Source organism: Natrix helvetica (assembly GCF_964273705.1).
Source record: "Natrix helvetica genome assembly, chromosome: 1".
Classification (NCBI taxonomy): Eukaryota; Metazoa; Chordata; class Lepidosauria; order Squamata; family Natricidae; genus Natrix; species Natrix helvetica.
The window spans coordinates 291,553,921-291,577,493 of NC_138548.1; the positions used below are offsets into that span (position 1 = coordinate 291,553,921).

Genomic DNA, 23,573 nt, shown 5'->3' on the forward strand with positions numbered 1-23,573 from the left:
CCAACGCGACCAAGGCTGTCTCTGTGCTGTGCCCGGGTCGGAAGCCGGACTGGCGTGGGTCTAGATAGTCGGATTCGTCCAGGTGTCGTGGGAACTGCTGCGCCACCACATTCTCAACAACCTTCGCCAAGAAGGGGAGGTTGGAGACTGGACGGTAATTAGCTAGCTCCATTGGGTCGAGCGAAGGTCTCTTGAGCAAGGGTCTCACCACCGCCTCTTTCAAGGCGGTTGGTAAGTATCCCTCACCCAATGAGGCGTTCACCAGGCCCAGAAGCCAGCCTCGTGTCACCTCCCAGGCTGCCAGTACCAGCCAGGAGGGGCACGGGTCCATTGAACATGTGGTGGGCCGCAGCCGTCCACGCAACCTGTCCAAATCCTCGGGGGCAACAGAGTCAAACTCCTCCCAGAATGGTCTCTCAAGACTCGCTGTTGATGGCTCGTCTGGTCCACTGACGGAGGTCCATCCACTCAGGATCTGATCGATTTTGTCCTGGAGATATTCCCCAAACTCCTCTGCTCTTCCCTGTAAGGGTGTCTCGCGCGTCCCTTGCGATAGAAGGGAGCGGGTCACCCGAAACAGGGCGGCAGGGCGGTTATCCACGGACGCAATAAGGGCGGCACAATATCTACGCTTGGCCGCTCTTATTGCCACAAGGTAAGTCCGCAAATAGGCTCTTATCTGTGTTCGATCAGATTCGGAGCGTGAGGACCTCCACCTGCTCTCTAGACGTCTCCTGTGGCGCTTCATCACCCTTAGCTCCTCAGTGAACCAAGGAGCCCGGGTGGGTCGATGCCGCAGGAGAGGTCGCAAAGGCGCAACCCGGTCCAAGGCCACAGTCGTCGCCCTATTCCAGGCAGTCACTAGGTCCTCGGAGCGGGAGCGGGACAGGGCTACAGGTATTGGCCCAAGCTCCGTCTGGAATCTGTCCGATTCCATCAGGTGCCTGGGGCGGTACCAGCTTGTAGAGTCTGGTTCCGCCTCCTCGCGTTGGGGGATAGCGCCAGGGAAGTCCAGCCGGAGGGATGAGTGATCTGACCATGACAGGGGCGTGATGACTAAGTCCCCTATTCCCAGATCACTCGTCCACTGTTCAGATACAAAAATGAGGTCCAGTGTGTGGCCCCCTTCGTGAGTGGGGCCCTGAACTAATTGGGTCAGGTCCATGGCCGTCATGGAAGCCATGAACTCCCGAGCCACCTCGGAAGCCGCTCCCGTTGACGGCAAGTTGAAGTCCCCCATGACCAAAAGTCTGGGAGTCTCAACTGCCGTCTCTGAGATTAGCTCGAGGAGCTCGGGCAGGGCTGCTGATGCATAGCGAGGAGCCAAGTATACAATCAGCAAGCCCCACTGCCTCCCTGGGCCCCAGTTCACACCAAGGGACTCACACCCGGGTATCTGAGGGACAGTGAACTCCCTCGGCTCTAAACGTTCCCGAATAACCACCGCCACCCCACCACCCTTACCCAGGGCCCGGGGCTGATGGAATGCCCGGAAACCTGGTGGGCACATTTCTACGAGGGGTAAACCACCCTCGTGGCCCAACCAGGTCTCCGTTATCCCTGCAAGGTCTAGCTCCCCCTCTGAGATCAACTCATTAATGAGGGGGGCCTTGTTGGTACAGACCTTGCATTGCAGAGCATCAGCCGCAGGCCCTGGCTCTGTAGTTCCTGTCCACCTAGACTGCAGGGGTTGGTACAAGCGACCGGGCGTAACCAGCAGCCACGGTCTCCCAACCGACCTTGGGATCTTATCCTGTCCTCGCATCCCCTCCTCCCCACGACCATTGTAATAGGACAACCCTCTGCTCGAGTGACCTTTATTTTCCCCCCCTCCACCGCATCCCCGTCCTTCCTAGACTCACCTGTTTGTCCGGCACTGGCTCTCCTCCCGGTCTGATTAGCCCTCCCCCCCACCCTGGAACCCCCTAAAAAAGATAAAAAACATTTTACTAAAAATCCCCTTAACTTCCGGTTCCTGCACCTCTCGGGGTCCACGAACCCGTCCTCGAGGCGGGCCCTTGAAAGAGCCAAGGGCCAAACCTGCGAGAGAGGGGCCTCCCGCAGGCGGAGCAAGTCTAACCTCGAATAGGTTATTATCAAAATTCCAGTGGGGGTTAAGGTGCTGTAGATGGTAAAAATAAGTCAGTATGGGGGAGGGGGGGTAAAAGGCATTAGTCCCATAAGTCAGTGTGGGGGGGGGGGTAAGAGGCATTGTCCTGGATGATTCTTCAGTAAAGAGTAAAGAGTGGGGGGGGGAGCAGATGTCCAGATGATAAGATTAGACGGATATGGCGAAGATGGAAAAATGGTAGAAAAAATGGGTGATAGCCCCAGCTGGTAAATGGTAAGATAGTAAAATAAATGATAACCCTCCATAGTCTTAGATGGTCCTAGGTGTTCCAAGAGATCCATTGCTAAGCACATGTGATGTGCACTTTTCCGTACCTTATGGCTGTATACTCACAGTAATAATTACCACAATATTTATAGTAAGTTGCAGGTTCTTCCTGCTGCTAAAGTAAAGATAATCTTAGGAATGCTGCATAATTGCTAGAAAGAATAACAGTGGCACTCAACAGTGACATGAATGTAACTTCAGGCTATCTGATTCTGTCCTCTTCATCTTTGTGCACTTCCAGGGTGTGAGCTACAGTTGACATGTGCTGCCTGACTGAGGAACTACTGCATTAGTTGTCTGAAGGAGCACTGCCTTGGCAATTCAAAAAGGTAGGTGTGTTTTAATTCTATTCCCATTGTACTACTTATTTGATTATCCATTTATTATATTTATATCCTGCCTTGTTTTCTCGAAGACCAAGATAGTTTGCATGAGAAATCACCCCTAATTTTATCAACACAGCAATAATCAGTTGAGCTGAGAGATAAAGGCATTAATTAATAAATGCTGGGGTGGACTGGAGATCTGAACCTAGCCTTCCCGGGTTGACCTTAGCAGTTATATGTTGCTGTTCCTGATTTTCTTGCAATTGTGGATTTGTCAATGAGAGCAAATGCAATTTTCTCAGCTACTTTGTTGAATTTGCATAAAGAAAGGTATAGATTGCTAACTTGGCTCTTGGATGTTTTAGAGGAGATTCTCTCTTCAAAATAGGTGGCAGAGTTTCAGAAGAAGATAATTTTTGTGTCCTTTGCTTATCCCAGTTGTTTGTCCTGATAGAATATTTGAAGCAATAGAAAAGTATATTAAGTACCAAGCAAACCCCTGTGGATCCAGTTATTGGAGCCCTTGTGATACAGTGGTTAGAATATAGTACTGCAGGCAAACTGCTCACAACCAGGAGTCTGATGGGCTCAAGGTTGATTCATTTCCATCCTTCCAAGGTTGCTAAAATGAGGACCCACATTGTTGGGGCAATATGCTGACTCTGTAAACCGCCCTGATATAAGTCTAAGTGTTATTGCTATTGCTACTGGAGTATCCCAACATGAGAGTTGTTTACCGTATGTATCTTACAATTGAATATAGAAATGGATATGTAAAATAGGGGAACTAAAAATAAGGAGAGAATAAATGCTTGCATCACCAACTACAAAATTTGGTGATTAAGCAGGCTGTCTGATTTAACATCAAACCTGAACTTAAAGTGAAATTTTAGAAACCATACCATTATAATCCGCACTGAGTAAGATGGGAATGGCTGTCGGTTTTATTTTTTAATAGAATAGAATTTGCAGACTGAGAGAAAAATCTGCCCAGATGTAGATAAACAATCAAGCTCCCTTTGGGTCAGATTGATTTCTGATGGCTGTATGGACGTAGGATGGAAGATTTTTTAAAAATAGTCCCATCTAGTTTATAGCTCTGGAATTTAGCAGTGATCTTCAATCCAGGTACTAATTAGGTCTGACCCTACTTAGCTTTTCAAGATCATCGGCGTTCTGTAGTGCTGCCAGTTAGTTGGGCAGTTTGAGCTAAATTCTTTTGCAAGACATTGTTTTTGTTTGTTACTTGGATTTTTAAAACATAGAAAATACCAACAACTTTTTTGTTTGCTGAATTGTTTGACAAATATCATCACATTCACTTGTATAATGTTTAACAACTCTTTCCTAAAGTTCTATGATTGGATAACATCTAATAAACAATTCTTGATGATTGCTTGAACTTTCAGTCATTGCTCTTTTTGCCAGTTTGTACAATGTTTGTTCTGTTGAACAGCAAAACTTTATTTATTTATTTTTGCTGGCATAATCTTTACTTCCTGTAGAATAGTAGAGGACATTATTGTGAATGAAATGTTTGGATTCAGTTCTGATCTCTTTGGAGAAGCTATAGGAGACGTCTAAAGAATCCCAGTTTGATCAAATCCAGTGCAAATACCATTTCTATTACTTTACTTTGTTGTACATTAATATGAGTGAACTACAGTTCCATCTTATATTATTTTTGCTTAATTATAATCACTAGTTCAGACTAGGCTGCCTTTGCATATAGATAACTTAGCAACTCCAATCAAGAGTTAAAAAGATACCTAGTAGTGAATTATAACTAATTAATGACTAGTGTAGCTGGTCATTAAACAAAATTATTCAATGCTTTGCATACTTCTTTACCTTTTTCTATAATTAGCAAAGCCGAAAAAATGACTTAAATAACCAGTTATATTGAAATGAATGAATTTCATCCCACAACACCATGAATTGACCTGTTTATGGAAATGGATTATATTTCTGCTATGAAGTTGCATGACCTCTTGGCATTTTCTGGACTTTGTCCTATGTATCTTTGATATGGGGGCTAGGTACCAAATGTGAGTCTGCCTAAATATAAAACATGTGCATTATTCTTCCATAAAATCAGAAATACATAAAAAGCAGAGAAATGAACAGGATGCTTTTAAACCTTCCTATATCTTATCCATTGAGCAGAAATGGTTGGCAAAATCAATATTTTGCCTTCTGTCATCTTTGAAACCTCTCTTAATTTTTTACTATGGGACAAAGAGCTTTCTTTCATCCAGGGCCTTCTGAATGCTCCTTATGTCTTATAAGGAGAGGGAACTAAGGGCAATTAGTACTATATTCTCCACACTGCTTCTTTTATTTATCCTTATGAAGTGCATGGTGCACTGTCATAAATATAAGTAGGCTGGACTCCTAGCCAATGGCCATTTATGTATTGCAATAGGAATGTAAAATTTTATCAATGCCTTTTATCAAGACCAAAAGTTGCTATTGCCTAATGGTAACATTTAAGATTGAAGGCTTAATAGATATTTGATAGGAAATTGTAGTTAGACATTTTTGCTAGGAATAGTTGCAATTGAAACAGAAATCTTAAATCTTGTAAGAAAAGCCATTATCACTGTTGCAGTCAATGACCTAAAACATTGATTTTAGGAAGGGGGGGGGGATCAGAGACTTAAAACCTTGCAAAGCAAAGCTAAACAAGGAAGTGTTGTTGTCTGCATATTTAATAATGCATAGGCCTAAGACTTGAAACCCAATTCCATTTGGCAGATCCATAAGATTAAAGAACAACTTTAGGGAAACCAGAATGGGTAAATAGCATTCCATTCTAGTTTCTTTAAAGGTATTTCCTAGTCATTAGATAACAAGCAACATGTCTTACATAAATAGGATTGTATTATAATACAATTTGGCTGTAAAATATATATTCAAGAGGAGAAGAACCTTTTTTTAAAATTTCAACAACTATTTTCTTATTTCACTAATCCCTGCTCTTCTTGCATTGTGTATTGCATTTTCTAGATTTTCCAGCTCTATGTGGAAACATTCATTGTCCACTTTGCCACCCATTGCTAAACAGGGAGATTTTCTCATATGGGTTGAGGAGTCACACCTTTCTTGGGCTGCAAAGAAGGCGGTGGGAGATTTTTCAAGATTCTGTTCATGTAGCTTTACAATAAAGTAGAATTATCTCATCTGGGCATGTTTCCTGCCTGATCTATCTAATAAAGCTGATCCAAAGCAAATATCCTGAGGATCAGTAAAGCAGAACTGGTGAGCCTTGAATGACATAACAAAAAGTTAAATAAAGTATTGGAGTAACCTTACTGGGAATTAAGAGCTTGCAGCCCAAACCACTGGGGAAAGCACTAGAATGAGCAGTATTAATTCACTTTCTTATGAGTAAAATACTTGAAAATATTTTACGTCACCTCTTGTAAAAAATGCCTTTAATTGAAATGTTTTAGATAGCACTAAAACACTTGGGTAAGTCTTCAGGTAATCTTAAGACAGATGAGTGATGAAGACCACAGTTTAGGGCTGTGGTAAAGTATCCTTTTCAGCAGTATCCTTCTTGGCCTTGAAAGCTAAATAACAATAGAGTGGATTGTGTACTAGAGTGTGTCACATCTGACCAAAATGAGAAAAAAGAAAAACAAAGAAATAAAGACCACTCAAAAAATAAAATAAGACTTTTTATAGCAGAATAACATTTTCCCAATCTGGTGCCCTTCAGCATCAACTGTGACTATGAATTTGGTAATTGCAGCTCTTATACATCTGACTGATAGAGAAGATTGCTATAAATACACATTTGTAAATAATTACTCCATTTTAAATTAAAACACCAGCTTTCCCAACAGTTTTGTGTTGTAATCATAGAGTAAGAAGTAACTTTGTAATTGTAATATTTGCTGCAAAACAAATTATAAGCTTCTTCTTTCTATTTCTTTTGGCACTTTTTCTTTCTTTCTTTTCCTTTCTCTTTTTTATGCTTTTTCTTTTTATTAGTTTGTGTTAGTTTTTAATGTCCTTGAGTAAAACTTTTTGTACAAGTTTATATATAATAAAACAGTCTAGCAGGTAATAGGTAGTTTATTGAAGATTATGCAGCAGAAAAAACCACACGGCTTTCCAGATGTGGTTAAACTATAATCAGTAGTGTCAACCAGCATGCCTGATGACGATTGATGCTGATACTTGCTGTTTAGCAACTATCAAAACACTAAAGATCTTCCATGATTAGTATTCCTGTCCAGGAGAGATCCACAGAGAAGTTGAAAGAAGTCATGAATGCAGTAATTGTGAGACTGAATCTACCCTTTTGTATGTGCACTTGATTTTGAAGCACATACAAAGGAGATGAGGCCTCAGTAATGAAGTCACAACTATTACCTTGATTTTTTGGGACACCCATAGATGCCATAGATTGATACACATCACACAGTGAGCTAAAAGAAAACATCTGACATATTTTAAGGGAGGTTTCTATTCACTCCTTTTTTACCTTTCCAAATAGTTTGATTGCTCCTAAAATATGCTTATTTGCTTATGTGCCAGCAAAGCAGCAGCAAGCAAGTAGGCAGCCACCATGCATATTAAGTGTGGATTAAGTATATCTAAGTTTTCTTCATATTGGTGTATTCTATTATTAAAAACTTCCATTGCTAGGAAAACCAGAGTCTTTGTTGCTAAGTTGGTGTTCAGATGAATTGCTTATACTTTATGGTGGAAATATTCATGTGGATTCAGTTATAAAAGGTTCCATTCTTACTGTTCCCAATTCTGTATTTTATTTTTAAAAAACCAGGAAATGTAAAATAACAATCACCCCTGGAATATTACTTAGTGAAATAGGACTTTTAAGGTCTCCAAAGACAATACATAGCTGGAGTGGGAGCTGTTGCGAAACATGACAGTGGAGGAATTATATCTGGGCAGAAGTAAAACCTCAAGGCAAGCTGTGCAGAGATCACACATTAGGGAATGCGTGGATGCCAGCTTCATTTAGAATATTTGTAAAGGGGTGCTGTTGCTGACACCAAAGGAAGCTGAGAGCAGAATCAAGTCAAGCCGGCATGGTTAGATATTAAACTGGCAAAGCACAATCGTTTGTCTCTGTTCTTAAATTTTTTAAACTCTATTCATTCTGTTAAGAGTATCAAGCAGGCAGATGCTAAGTACAAACAGAGTATCTCTCCAGAGCAGCTGCCCAGGAATATCATTATTGGGGCAGAAATGATGGCATAGTTCAAGCCAGTACTTCAAAACACACACACAAAAGCCTCTTCTCTCAGTAGGATAACCGTTTTCATCTAGGTGTAAAGAGCAACATGATTTGGCCTTTGTGCTCTTCTCAAACTAAAGTTTACAGTAATTTAAAAGAAAGAAAGAAACAACTAAATTGGTGCTCCCACTTTGCTACATGGATACTGCAGGGAAACCTCTATTGGGACTGGAGACAAAAACAAAGGTTGCTGGAATTGGGCATGTCTAGTTTAATTAAAAGAAGCACTAGGCATGACATGATAGCAGTGTTGCAATATCTCAGGGGCTGCCACAAAAAAAAAAGGTTCTCCAAACCACCAGAAGGCAGAACAAGAAGCAATGGATAGAAACTAATCAAGGAAAGAATCAACCTAGAATTAAAGAGAAATTTCCCGGCAGAACAATTAATCAGTGGAACTGCTTGAATCCAGACATTGTAGATGCTCCAACCCTGGAGGTTTTTAAGAAGAGATTGGACAACCACTTATCTGAACTGGTATAGGATCTCCTGCTTGAGCAGATAATTGGACTAGAAGACTTCCATGGTCCTTTCCAACTCTGTTATTCTGTTAAACTTGTGCCTTCCCGATGAATTGGAATCAGAACTCCCAAAAATTAATGACTCGGGTTTCCTGGGGGTTGCCTAGGATATTTGGCAATTTGGGAGGCAGTAGGTCACAATATTCATAGGTACCAGCCAGGTTAGTGAAAGGTGTCCTAAAATTTCCCTGGTTAGATGCTTTGTGTTCATACGATCACATCCCTGCTTATTGGCCTCAGCTGTAGCACTGTGAGTAAATCCAACTGAAGCAGCACTGTGGGAGGCTTCAGGTGGTGACCATCTGCCCTGCGCAATCTGGTTGTGGAGATGAGTGCCCCAGCCGAATTGACTGGCGTCCGTCATGATGGTGAGACGGTCTGGCTCTTTGAAGAGGGTGCCCTTCACCAGCACGGGGAACAGCCACTAGTGGAGGGACTGACGTACCTTCGGTGAGACTCGAACCAGCTATTGAGAGTTGCTCATGTTGACCCGCTGGTAGGGCAGGAGGAGCCATTGTAGGTGTCGAGAATGCAGGCGTGCCCAAGGAACTATTGACAGGCACGAAATCATCTTGCTGAGGAGTTGTGACAGCTGCACCACCGATGCCTGGGACGAGTGTAGTACCAGCAGCACCTGGCTTCTGATACTTGCCAAGCGCTCTGGAGACAGGGAGACCTGGCAGCTGGTGGGGTCGATGATGGCGCCCAGGTGCTGCAGCCTGGTGGTCGGATGCAGATGACTCTTTTCCCTGTTGATGGAGAACCCGTGATGTTGGAGGGTTCACAGTGTGTGCTGCAGGTCTTGCACCACTTGTTGCCATGATGATGACTGGGCCTCTTGCTCACCCCACTATTTAGTTGCAGAATATTAATTAATTAATTAATTAATTAATTAATTAGATTTCTAGACCGCCCCCTCTCCCCGAAGGGACTCGGGGCGGTGTACAGGTATAAATTTAAAAACCATACAAACAATAGTATACATAGCTAAAATTTAAAAACTTAGACCATAAAACCAATCATAAAAATTTAAAAATAAAACTGAGGTGGGAAAGCTGGGATTAGGCCAGGCCGGCTAGCTGAAACAGGTGGGTTTTGAGTTTCTGATGGAAGGAGCGGAGGTCCGTAGTCATTCTAATGTCAGGGGGAAGGTCATTCCAGAGGGTCGGGCCCATCACAGAGAAGGCCCTTCCCCTAGGCGTCGCCCGCTGGCACAGCCTAGTGGACGGCACCCGGAGGAGTCCCTCTCTGTGTGAGCGAATCGGCCGAAGGGATGTATGGGGCAGGATACGATCCCGCAAATAACTAGGTCCTGTGCCATGGAGCACCTTGAAGATGATGGTCAACACCTTGAAACGTACCCGAAAAGCCACAGGCAGCCAGTCTCTACCTGACCATTCCTTCCCTGGGCAGCTTTTTTGGTCCTATTTCCCAAGGTCTTTCCCACACACCATTACAGTTTGTCTCTGTCAGTTTTTGCAGCTAAATATAGTGCTCAAGAAGAGACCCTGCTGGCCTAGGACTTTTCAGATCCATTTGCCTTTCAGCTGCCGCAAAGTCTCCAAATTCCCAAAGACAAGCAGCCATGAGTGATGGACTCCACAGGCATTGACAGGAACCTTGTCTTTTCCAAACACACTTCAGGCTTGGTTCCAGCTGTGATGTCACTCTCAAACATCTCTATTAGCCACTTGTATTTCTGCAGCCACATCCATAATCACACTTCACTCCCAATGCCTCCAAAGAATCAGCTGCTAAGCCTAAAATGTAACCGCTGGAAGACTCCTCCACAGTGCCCTAGATTAGAGTTGCGCTGGCAGTTGTGCCCAATATTCTAGTTTTTAAGAGGAAAGCCCCAGTTCTCACCATTTAGACTTCCTAAACGGAAGGAATTTCAGAGCCAAAACAATCACTCAGGGAAATGTTAAAGCCATAGTGGATGGCCTGCATAAATGTATGAATGGCACTTCTAGGAAAGCAAGAATCGATAAACTGTAAATCTTGAGACATGGCTCAGGTTGCCGCTGATTGCTTTTCTTTCCCCCAAACTGTTGTTTTTGCCCACAGTCTTGTCTTAGCAGTTTGCCACATACAGTTTTCCAATGTGGAAGAGTAGGTATGTTTTGTGCTAACATGCAAGTCAAGAATCTTCTGTGCATCCTGTACAATAATTCACCCAACACCTCCTCAAACTGAAAGAGTATCTTGTATCTCCTGTTCTCTTAACTCTCTCCTAGAGGAGAAGCATATTATAATTTTGCACAGAGCTTTCTTTGATGGGTTTTTTGGCTGAAATTTTTTATAGAGAGGATGTATGAATCATTTAATACATTTTGCACATATGCTTTAAAGTAGCATGATATAAAACTTTTCTTTCTTTCTTTTTCTTGTTATGTTGTCAAGGACTTGAGGCCAGTTGATAATTTGTGTTTCATGATGGTTCTTTGGCTCCCCGCCATGGTGTTTGATGCATTTGCCAAACTGAGACTATTTCCCCTTCAGCGTTCCCTTTTTCTTATCGGTTCACTTTTATAATTTTTTTTATTGTGATTTCAAATTTCTACCAAACTCCAGGCTTTTTGATCTAGTGGTAAGTGAATTCTTCCCAGGAGAAGTGCATGTAAAGCTACAGTGCCTGTCTTGCAACATTTTCTCCACTTTTGTCTTTGACTTCAGATCAGAGGAGAGGATTTGCAAATGGGAAACCTCAGGGGAGATGGTCTTTTTAGATGCTATTTTTCAGGGCTCACCTGCCCAGCTGTGAATAAACCAGGTAGTCTTTCCTTTTTACCCTTGCTATCTTACATAGCTTGGTAGCTGCAGATACAATTACCGGACTCTTCTAAAACAACCAGAAAAGACAGCATAACCTTTAATAGCTCCGTTCCATCTCCAATAATAACAACACAGTTCCTTGATGCGAGGCACTTGATTGCACTATAGAAAGTGCAGATACTGTGTGGGTTAGTTGAAGTATGTCTACAGCCATCAAATGCATTTTGGAAAAGATAAAGCTAGTGCAGAATTCATTCAAAATGGTGTGGCTTTCTACTGCAAATGCTACTTTATTCTAATCTCCACACTCTTCTCATTGTATATATTTGGAAGTCACTTTAGACATATTTATTTATTTATTTATTGTGCTTTTTCTCTGACATGGTGCATGGGGGTCTTCTCTAATTTAATTGTTACAACAGCAGCTTTCTCAAGGGAATTGACCTGAGTAAGACTGACTTATTCAAAATCTTCTAATGAGCTCCAGGGTTGAGAGGGGACTTGAACCAGGTTTCCTCTCCAAGTTAAATACTTTGATCAATATGCCACACTTGGCTCTACAACATGGTAACCAGATGTCCTGTTGCTGTTACACAATGTATGTGCCATCATTAGGCAAAAGAGGAGGAAAAAAAGAAAACACAAATGAAGAAAGTGGCAGAAAAGGTGTTGAGTAAGTAAGAAGTAATGCAAATAATTTGAGGAGCAAAAAGGGAAACTTCTTTAAATATATCTGAAACAGGAAAGGAGCCAAAAAGTAGTCTGATTATTACATAACAAATGAAAGAAAGGGGGGTTCAGAAATTATTAGATAGATAGCTGAAACAGTATTGACTTTTTAAGTGAATGGATCAAAACAACCAATGTAAACTGAACTAACTAAAGGACAATAAGATAGTTTAGAAGTTCTTGAGAGATTACACTATAATAAATCATTAGGTCCTGATACCATCATTCCAAGTGTCTTTAAGAATTCAAAAGTGAAATTGCTAACTTCCCAGCCAAAATATGTAATTTCTTCATTAAGATTTGAGGTGTGAGATGACTGAAAGATAGCTAATGTGATAACAAATTTTAAAAGAAAAAAAATCCAGGGAATTACAGGCTGGACATACATAATTGACAGAAGCAGTAATCAAAGAAAATAACTAAATGGATAGAGGAATAAGCCTCCTTAAGGAAAATCAATATAGATTCAACAAAGAGAAATACTACTTCAACAATCTTTTACAGTTTTTTAAAAGAATTTCAACAGGACTGCAGATGGAGGTGGCCCTATTAATGATATACCTTTTGGGGGTTTTCAAAAAGCTTTGATAATGTTCTGCAATCAAGTGATAAAATGGGTAGAATGAATGACCTCGAGGAGCAGGAGGAAGAGCCACTGCCAAGACAGCATCAGATAAAAGAAATCTGAGCTTGGAACCAAAACATAACCTGAGAAAGTGTCTTAGACAAGAAACACCCCCCACCCCCCCGGTCTTTCTCAAATAAAGGCGGGAGGGGGGGAAGCACATTCAGTCTTGCAAGCTTCTGTTACTGTAAACTCATAATAATAGTATTAACCTGTATGATGTTGGCTTCCTAATCTAACAAAAAGAGTTTGTCCTTTTGTGAACTGCTAACTGTTTAATAACAGAAAGCAAACAGTAAAAATAAATAGTCAATGGAGGAAAGTAAATTGTGAAGTATTTTAAGGATCTGTATTGGGATCCATGCCTTTTAATATGTTCATAAATGAACTTGACATTTATAACATAAATGATCTCAAGCAGCGAGCTGCCAAGTTCATAAATGATACTGAATTATTCAGGATGAAAAACTTGAAAAGTGATTTGTGAGGAGTTCAAGGGTCTCTTTAAATTGGTCAACAAAATAGCAAATGTGGTTCTCTTTAAAAATGTCCATTGGGGGAAGGGAGTCCTAATTACACAAGTACTCTAATGGAATCTTAAGTATCTATAACCAGGAAAAAGCTTGAGGATATCCTGAACAAGTCGCTGAAGATGTTAATCTATTGTGCAGCAGCTGTGAAAAAAGCTAGTTCCATGCTAGAGATCATTAGCAGAGGAATTCATAAAATTTCCAACAATGTACAGGTTGTCCTTGGCTTAGAACTACAATTGGAGCTAGAATTTTCAGTGCTAAGTAAGATTGTGGTTCAATGAGTTGCTCCCAGTTTTATGATCTTTTTGTCACCGTTGTTAAGCAAACCATCCCAGTTGTTAAACAAATCTGGCTTCCCTCATTGCCTTGCCTTTCTCAGCCAGCTGAGAAAGTCACAAATGGTGATCACATGACTCCAGGATGCTGAAACCATTATAAAACACCTGCCAGTTGCCAAGCACCCAAATTTTGATCACATGACTGTGGGTATGCTTCATCGATCGTAAGTGTGAGAAGCAGTTGTAAATCACTTTTTTCGGTGCTGTTGTAACTTTGAACTGCCACTAAATGAATGGTTATAAATTGAGAACTACCTCTAATTCCTAATTTAAAATTAGGCATTATTGGTGTTTGGAATACTGTATACCAACTGAACTCTATGCTTTGTGCAGGAGATGATAGTTGGGAAATTTGCAGAAGAGGCAACTGAAATTATCAGGTTTTGAATATCTGTCTAAAGAGAAAATACATAAGGATTCAGTATTGCTTCAAGATTGCTGCCAGCATATTTCCAAATCCCAGTAGCTGAAGAACAATAGCAGAAGAATGGTAAGTTTCCATCTCTTGTATGGAGGGCACTCCAGAGGCATCTGGCTAGTCACAGTGAGAAACAAAATACGTTATAATGGACTTTGGCTTGGTCCGGCAAAGTTTTTCTAAAGGGCATTCCTGGAAATCCACCATGTCCAGGACTGACATGCTATCATTGTACCTATTTAGATGGTTTCCACATTAAATTTACATAGCCTGTGTACTAGAATCAGACAATCTCATGTTATCCTTATATATAAAATAGGTACAGTACACAATGATAGCATGTCAGTCCTGGACATGGTGAATTTCCAAGAATGCCCTTTAGAGAAACTTCGCCAGGCCATCAAAGTCCATCATAACATATTCTGTTTCTCACCATGGCCAGCCAGATGCCTCTGGAGTGCCCTCCATACAAGAGATGGAAACTTACCATTCTTCCACTATTGTTCTCCAGCTACTGGGATTTGGAATATGCTGGCAGAAAACTTGAGGCAATACTGAATCCTTTTATATTTTCTTTATAGATAGATGTTCAAAACCTGATAATTTCACTTCCTATCAGCTTCAATCATCATAGACACAAAAGTCACAGTAGTTGGGATTATAGATCATAACGTCTGGCTAGTCTCCCCCTTTGTAACAGAGAGTCTGCTTGAAGAAGTAAATTCAAAGCCAGGTTCAAAGAGTACACCGGCAGCATAGCCTTTCCTTCTGGAGTTCCTGTAGATATGTGGACTCCCAACTTCCAGAATTCCCCAGCTGGTATCACCATTTGTGAGAATTCTGGGAGTTAAAATCATTACAGCAAGAGAGAGTGCAGATTGGGGGAAGACTGCTGTTAACAGGACTCCATTCTCTCATTTCATAGCAGCAAGAGTGGCTGCAATAGCTAGGTGCTGAAAAGCTTGGTTTCGAAGAAATACATTAAGCTATCCATTATCTAATTTGTGGAGCTACAGTCTTATTGTCTACGATTTGCAGAACAGCTTGCTTTACTCTGGGCAGTGTGCACATTAGCAGCTGTCATTGCTAAACAAGGTATGTTTACATGAGCAGGCTGAAATATGAGAAGCAGGTGGCTAAACACTTTTCTACCGCTTCTTAAAATATCTCTTTTTTCAGTTTAGCCATTTTCATCACATAAACAAACATTTTAAGTTTACATCATTACACACCCTCCCACAATGCAAAATTAAACAAGACAAAATGTCAAAGTGAAACAAGATATCCATAGAAAACAACCAGATGATGAAAACATGATTCAAATATGGATTGTTTAAAATAAATTGAAATACTAAAAATGTGTTAAAGTGCCTGAGCTCTAAATTATTTTTTTAATTCTGATTATTGGACTACAAATTACTTAGAAAAGACTAAGATTTTGAGTTTATCCAGAAGTAAATAGCCAGTGGAGATTGACAAATTATTTGAGTGAGCAGTGCCAGTCAAATCTCAAGCCAATGCATTATGTTCTAACTGAAGTTTCCAAATTACATCCATAGACAAATATCTTTAGCACATTAGAGTAGTATAATTGATATGTCAAGGCTTCATGCCAAGTACAATAATTAATCTCTCTATTATACTTATTCAAGCAATCTCAATATGTTTAGATAAGTTGATTAATTGCAGAGGATTAGGAAGTAGTTCATATTAAAAAATACTTATTTAACAACACCCAGAAATCCTGCTCTTTATATATACTAGTCCCAAAGTCTTCTTGCATTTTTCGATTCATTGGCTATATGAATACTCATTCCCTAGCCTTAAAGATTTCTACCATATATCTCTAGTTTACCAAATTGTTTTTTTTTTTTTCTGGTGTGAGAATCTGTGATAAGTGCATGCCCATTCAGCTTTAATTATTATGGAATAATATCAGAGCATGAACAATCCTTTGAGAATATTATCAGAGCATAGGTAACCATAGTAATGTTGATCTGCAGTGGGGTTATAGTCATATCATAATCTAACTGGGTCACAGAAGTATTACAGCCGCGGCAGTGAATGCTTCAAAAATTGTTTTGAAAATATATTTTAGGACATATACAAGTACAAGAATAGCCTCCCTTTAAAATAGCTGGGTCTTGTTTTCTCAAACACAGTAGCTTTAACAAGTCAGCTGATTCAAGCATATAGATCTTTTTTCAAGTTTGTATGGACGCTTGGGAAAAAAAGATGCAACTATTTTGAATGAGCTCAGAAAATCTCTTTTCTGAAGTTTGCACAGCCATAATTAAGATCACATATGTTCATGAAGAAGAATTAAATCATAAATTGTATTTATGGATGGGTTTCTCTAATAAGCTACTGTATGTGTATGATAAAAGTGGGTTTCCAAATATGAATAGGCTGAAGATAACCACAGTATGGCTAACAGTATACTTCATATCAAGAATGCAGGTCCAAGACCTACACTTGCAGGGCTCCTCCAAATAGTAAAGAAATCCAGATATAAAAATACATAGCAAAAATTAAATCTGACTTAATATAAATGTAAAAAGCAAAAATCTGTGCCTGATGTTGAGTTTAAACAGAAGTAGGGAAAGCTTTGCAAGGAAGAGTTTTGCATAATTAAAAAGATCTGCTGCCTCCCAGTTATATTATTGCAAACTGCTTCGTGCAGTGCTGCCTTTATAAAAGAATAAGCAGATTTAAACAATTGCAAAATGAAGACTGTTGCCTAGTTTATCAGAATATTTCAGATATGTGCCGTTTACTGATGTTTTGCCTGATTCCTTGCTATTATTTGGCACTTACAATCCTGTGTCTTCTGTGTCTCTTCATCTGCTGGTTTTTTCCCACTTAGAATCAGAGGAAGCTATCTTAAACCAGGTCTGGTTATTTGTCCCTCCTGTCTTTAGCTTCCCCAAAGTCAGATCCCATTAAGTGCAGATGTCAGGGGCTGAACTTCTTCTGCCCACAAAGCAACTGTTTTGCCACTGAACTAATACTTTTCATCTCTTTTTTTTAAAAAACAAATACATTGGTTTTTATTATTTCATGACTTTGTGGTGAAACAATGCAAGGGCTTCAAGGAAAGGAGGTGTAAAAAAAAATAAAAAAAATCATTTCTGATTAAATTTTAAAAGAGCAGATGGTTTGCTATGCTTGGCTGAAAAAGTGTATGGTCTTCACACTATTTGGGCCCCAGAAGTTCTGCTCAGTTCCCAGTTTTCTTAAACCCTTGTACTTTGACACTACTCATTCTCGCCAGCTTCTTGAATCTAGAAAGGCAATTAGCAACATCTCTCTCTCTTGCTCCCTCCCTGTCCACAAAATGCTGATATACATTTTCACAAATCTATATTGAGAAAAATATTTATGTATGCCATCAGATGCATGCAAAAGCAAACTTGGATGCTGAGTTCTGGTTGATATGGAGACTGAGAAACACAACATTGGAAAAGGCTGGGGGAGTCTCATAAACTAAAAAAATACATATTTTAAGAAAAGTAGCCAAAAATCACTTATTAAAAATCTTCATTAGGACTAAATGCAGCTACTTTAAGAGAGCCACAGAGGAGTGGCTGCATCAAGCATCCTAAAGCTTTGGGGAGTTCTTCCCCACACATCCATCTCTTCCTGTGCCCCACCCTTCTATTACAATAGTTCTCTGTCTCCTAGTATCCTACCAATCTCCTGTGTCCCTCTTACATTTCAGGTTAAACTAGAAGTTTCATGCATTCCTGGGTCTTCCCAGATATGTCACTTTACAGGCTGAGGAAGGAAAACGTTCTGTTCTACCACCAGATGCTGTTGAGAAGCACCCCCTTTTTCTGCTGGATTGTGCAGTCCAAGCTACCTCTCAGACCTGATAGGGCCTAACGTGAAGGCTAGAATTGCCATATTGGGGCTTTGTTCCAGATTACCACTAGATGGCAAAAATAGAGGTGCATAAAATTCATCTAGATTGTTACTAGAACAGTGCTTCTCAATTATTTTCTGTCATGCCCCCCCTAGGAAGAAGAAAACATTTCGCGTGCCCCCGCGCGACTGTAAATAGTATCATTTGTCTATAAAATTGTTATAAGTACACCTCTGCATAACACTGTATCCTTATTAACGTATAAGAGAATAATAAAAGAAAGAAATGTGGATCAATTTACAACAAAGAATAGCTTTATTAACTGTAGCAGAAAAGATTTAAAGGAGCACAGGATTTAAAGGAACACAATATTAAAAAAAACTTTAACCTGCAAAACAAAAATATATAAAATAATTTGAGCTGAGCCCCCCTTTACGGAGCCTCGTGCCCCCCCTGGGGGGGCCGCCCCACTATTTGAGAAGCACTGTACTAGAAAGAGCACTGAATAATTGAATAGGAAGAGACCTTGGAGGCAATGGTGGGATTCAATTTTTTTTACTACCAGTTCTATTGGCGTGGCTTGGTGGGCATGATGTGATTTTGTGGGCGTGGCTTTGTGGGCGTGGCAGGGAAAGGATACTGCAAAATCTCCATTCCCTCCCCACTCCTGGTGGAAGGTTACTGCAAAATCCCATTCCGTCCCCAACCCACTAACCTGCTTTCCAGCTCCATTCTCCTGGAGCTGGGCAACAAAAGAAGATCAGCTGGGAGGCAGTGGGGGCGGGGCCAGCCTATTTGCCAGTTCTCCAAACTACTCCAAATGTCTGCCACCAGTTGTCCAGAAAGTGTCAGTACTGGCTGAATACCACCTCTGCTTGGAGGTCTTCTAGTCCAATCCCCTGCTCAAGCAGGAGACCCTATACCCGTGATGGCGAACCTATGGCACGTGTGCCACAGGTGGCATGCAGAGCCATTTGTTAGGACATGCGAGGCTTTGCCCTGTCAACTCCAGTGTGCATGCCTGCACTGGCCAGTTGACCGGCCTTCATTTTCAGCCATTTTTCACCGTTTGCACGTAGGGAAAGCCTCAGAGGGCCTCTAGGGGATGAGAGAGGCCATTTTTGCCCTCCCCAGGCTCCTAGAAAGCTTTTGGAGCCTGGGGCGAGCAAAAAATGGATCCATCACACATCAAATGTGGGAGGAAGGCAGTCACACATGCATGCATGTGGGGGTGTTGTGCGTACATATGCATGGGGGTCGGGCACATAGAATTATGGTGTGGGCACCTCCCCGCACGACTCCCCCTGCCCCCCCCGCTTTTGGCACGCAATGGCGAAAAGGTTAACCATCACTGCCCTATACCATTTCAGACTGCTCAATTTCTGATACAAAGATTTGCATCAGAGAATTGGAAAGATTACCATCATATGATCTTCACCGTGTCTCACTGAGATAGTTGTGGCTGAGAAAAGGATGCTTTTCAACATTTTGCTAAATGGCATCTTTAGACAGTGGTGGGAAAATGCATCTGTATCCACAGTAATCTGAATACGTTTTGTGAATACTCATCTAAATAGCAGTCTTCATTGTTATGGGTGCATTGGGGGGAAAAATCACCCATCATTGTGCTTACTTATTTCATCATGGCTTCCTTTCTTGGCCTACCTTAATGACTATCCTAGCCCTCTAATCAGAGCCCTCCTACCCATCCACTGGATCAGCCGGGGTAGGGGGGGGGGCTGAGAAATGTGATGCCTTGTGACCTTGGCCCCACTGCTATGTCACTGCCCAGGACCAGCAATGAGCCCAGCTGTAGCAGGCCAAACACCTTTCCCCGTCCCATTTCTGACTTTCTGCACTTGATGAAGGCGACAGAATCTTCATTATTTTAAGAGTACAGGTAGTCCTCAACTCATGACCACAACTGAGGGCAAAATTTTTGTTGTTAAGTGAGATAGTTGTTAAGTGAATTTTCTCCTATTTTATGTCTTTTCTTGTTGAGTCGATCACTGCAGTTGTTAAGTTAGTAACATGGTTGTTAAGTGAATCTGGATTCCCCATTGACTTTGCTTGTCTCAAGGTCACAAAAGAGGATTATGTGTCCAGCCTGGACTCTAAAACTGTCCTAAATATGAGTCAGTTGCCAAGCAACTGAGTTTCAATCACATGACTGTGGTGATGCTGCAATCGTCATAAATGTGAAAAATGGTTACCGTATTTTTTGGAGCATAAGATGCACCTTTTTCCCTCAAAAAGGAGGCTGAAAATCTGGGTGTGTCTTATACACTGAATACAGCATTTGTTTGCCTCCTGAAACCCTGCCCCCTTCACCAAAATGGCAGAGCCTGTAGGAGGCTTTCAGAGAGCTCCTGGGGGCTGCGGAGGGCAAAAATGAGCAAACAATTGGCTGTTTTTTGCTCAATATTGCCTCCCCCCAGCCCCCAGGAGCATTCCTTAAGTTTCCTAATGCCCTTTTTTGCTCATTTTTGGTCCCCCACGCCCCAAGAACACTCTGCAAGCCTTCTAAGGGCTATTCATGCCATTTCTTTGGGGGGGAAGTGCAAAAATCTTTTTTTTTTAATTTGCCTCTTCAAAACCTTATACTCTGGTGCGTCCTATACTCTGAAAAATATGGTATGTTACTTTTTTCAGTGCTGTTGTAACTTTGAATGGTTACTAAACGAACTGTTATAAGTCAAGGACTATCTGAATTGACAGGCATGAAAGTAGAGATGATCCAGTTGCCGCTTGGATTTGGACTTGGACAAATCTTTGGACAGAGTCCCTCACAAAAGATCATTTTCCTACCCTTCAGTAACCTTATTACTTGTAAACAAGACAACAGGCCCTCATGTGTAAGCAGCTGACTGAATGGCAGGAAACCTATATGAATTTGTTATTATTATTTAGTGTATGATGAGAACATAATAGAAGTAAACATATATACACAGTCCACATGATTATATATAAAATTTATCTGGAGGTACGACAGTGTTCCTCATAACTGACTGTCCATTTCAGCTATCCAGTGATCGCCTCTGACATTGCTTCGTGCAGATCTTCTACCAAACCAGAGAAAGCACATTGTGGGTAGTCTTGCACAAAATGTTTAATGGTTTACATTTCCACACCACAATCACAACAAGAGGAATCATTGTATCCCCACTGATATAGGGCAGAGGCACTCTTCCAGAATCATACCTAATTCTGTTCAGTTTTGACTAGACAGAGCGAAGCAGTTCATTGACATTGACATTGAGTCTTTATTGATTAGCTCTTGGGCCATATCAAAGTGCAAAGTTCCAGAAACAAATTATTACTAAAATTTGATAAAATACAATTTAAATGAAGCAGGTCAAAACCAGGTGGCTTGGTAAAGGGATCATTAATGGTCAGGCACAAGAAGATACCATTCCTCTCTCCAGGCATTCTCAGGGTTAAACTGGGTAGATGTTAAACAAATAGCTGTTTTCCCTGCTCCTCCCTATGGGATTTCAATCTTGTGATGGGCCATGAATTGTCCTGATGAATAGGGGAATGGGAGAGCTTGTTGTTCAGCAGTCTTGACCAAAGCTGAATGAGAACTTGTTGTCTTCTAACATAGGGCAGTATGATATTGCTAAGTGCTGGTAACCAGTGCATAGGAGTGGGGTGCATTGTGCCAGAGATTATAAGTCTTGTGTGTTGGAGTTGGGCATCAACCATTTGGGTGTGGGCACTATTAAATCACACTGGCACAATGTCCAGCTGTGGAATAAACCAAAGCCAACGCTGTGGTTTGTAGAGTGTTAGCAGCAACACTCCGGGATGTTCCGCAGCCAGTCTGATCAGTAAGTTGTTGCATTTTTTCAATTTTGCAGCTATTTTTTCCAGGTGTTGTCAAAAGGTTAGTGATCTCTCCAGTGTTACTTCCAGGTACTTCAGAGAGTTATTACCCTGTAAAATATGGTTCTAGATCTTCACTGAATGCTGATAATTTGTGTACTTATTAGTTGCCCACATATGTAGCATTCTTTAAACTTCACGTGCTCCCTGGGCGGTGCTAAATGGTTGACAATAACCAGATGCAGCCCGCCCTTTTGAGCCTCCCGGCCATGACAAACAAAAGTGCATAAAATCAGCCTGGTAAGAATAAATGAATGCTAAAATATTTATTGCATGCACATTACATTTATTTCTTAAGTGTGAGAGGACTTTCACAGTGAGACCCATACCTGCTAAATTGCTTAGCTGCAAATGATGTCATTTACATCAGTTACATAACTACACAAAGGATGTGTATTGAAGTAAATGATGTAAATTCAAATTTAACAGACCTCCCTTCCTCTAAATAGTTTTTTTAAGTGAATTTATGTGAATTTGCTTTTAAAATCAAAAGACTATTCTTTGCACACAGCCAGTAATTAATCCTTGAATTTTGTTGCCCTTGAGTTGAGTTTCCAGTGGAAAGAGCCCTCTGAGAGCTACTTTGTTTTTTAATAATTGAATAAGATTTTGTGATGTCTCTGTTCCTCATTTGCCAAAGTGATGTGGATAAGACAATTCAGCAGTGTGGTATTTCTCTCTTGTCAAATACAGGAAGGACCCATTGATATCTAATAAACCAATGGATACAAGGCTGAACTGTCTTTTACATTTCTTCAACTTTTGTTCCAAAGATTACTACAACTTTTCCTCTGTGATTTGTGATCAGAAATGATCTTTTTCAGGCCTTCATCAGGTTTTATGTAGTCTCTTTACAAATACACTCACACATGCACAAATCCACACCCTTTCCATCTGTTGCACAGTTGGTGCCATCTAATAGCAAAGGGCCTTGGAACAGCTATATATGCATATAAGGTAACAAAAAAACGTTATGCTCAAAAGTGGAAATGTTCAAGATGATATCCACAATGGATGAATGATTGGTGAAAATGATGAAACCTGCAGAGATGGCTAAATTAACTTCTTTGATTAGAGAAAAGACAATATCTACATTTTTGCCTGACTGGAAAACAGTTATAGACTTATTTCATGAAGCAGAAAAAAATGCACTTATGACTTGGGGTTTTGATGATTAGGAAAAAATGGATAATAGAAAAAATGAGCTTTTTATAATCATGAGTAATTTCATAACTATACTTATATTTGCTACAAAGGAAATCAGAAACTTCTTTTTATTCTTTTGGTGTTTTTCTTTCTTTCTTTTGTTATCCTTTCGGTATCATTTCTGCCTCTCTTTCTTCTCGGTTAGTTCATGTTAGGTTTTTGTATTCCCTTTAAAATGTTTAATAAAATTTATGTAGAAACAAAAGTATTTTTTTAAAGTATAAGTAAAATAATTTCATGGCTTATGATCAAAGGCTTATTGATTTCCCGTCTTCCTTGTAACTTTGTGTCCACCCCATTTTCTGTAGCTTTTTTTTTAGAGCTGCATGAGAATAGCTGAAAATTATATCCCTTCCTGTCTCATTTGTGAAGGAATGAAAGAGTCTGCCCTGTGCCAGTTTGTTACAACCTGAAAGCAAACTTGTTCTCCTAGGCGCTGCTTGGAGTGTCCAAGCACGGGTTAACTTCAGCTTGCTGCCCAAGGACTGAGTTCGAATTTCTTGTAGCTCCGCCCCTTGCTCTCCTCAGAGGCTCAGTTTTAAAAAAAAAATCAGTCGCCCTACAGGACGCTTTTTGGGGGTGCTCCAGTCCTTGTGCAGCAAACTGGACCCTCTAGATAGCATAGTGTAGCTCCTTTTTTTGTTTTTTGAGTATAGTTAGACAATTCCTTAGCGTTTGT

The 23,573-nt window shown here is 40.8% G+C and overlaps 1 protein-coding gene across 4 annotated transcripts in view; it reads left to right on the forward strand.

Moving 5' to 3' along the window:
• CPLX2 (complexin 2) overlaps positions 1-23,573 on the forward strand; it is a 143,171-nt gene that overhangs the window by 12,560 nt on the left and 107,038 nt on the right. For all 4 annotated transcript variants that reach the window (XM_081957493.1, XM_081957495.1, XM_081957494.1 and 1 more), the window contains one exon: positions 2,640-2,727. The gene's annotated coding sequence lies outside the window, so the exon portion shown is untranslated. The remainder of the gene's footprint in view (positions 1-2,639; positions 2,728-23,573) is intronic.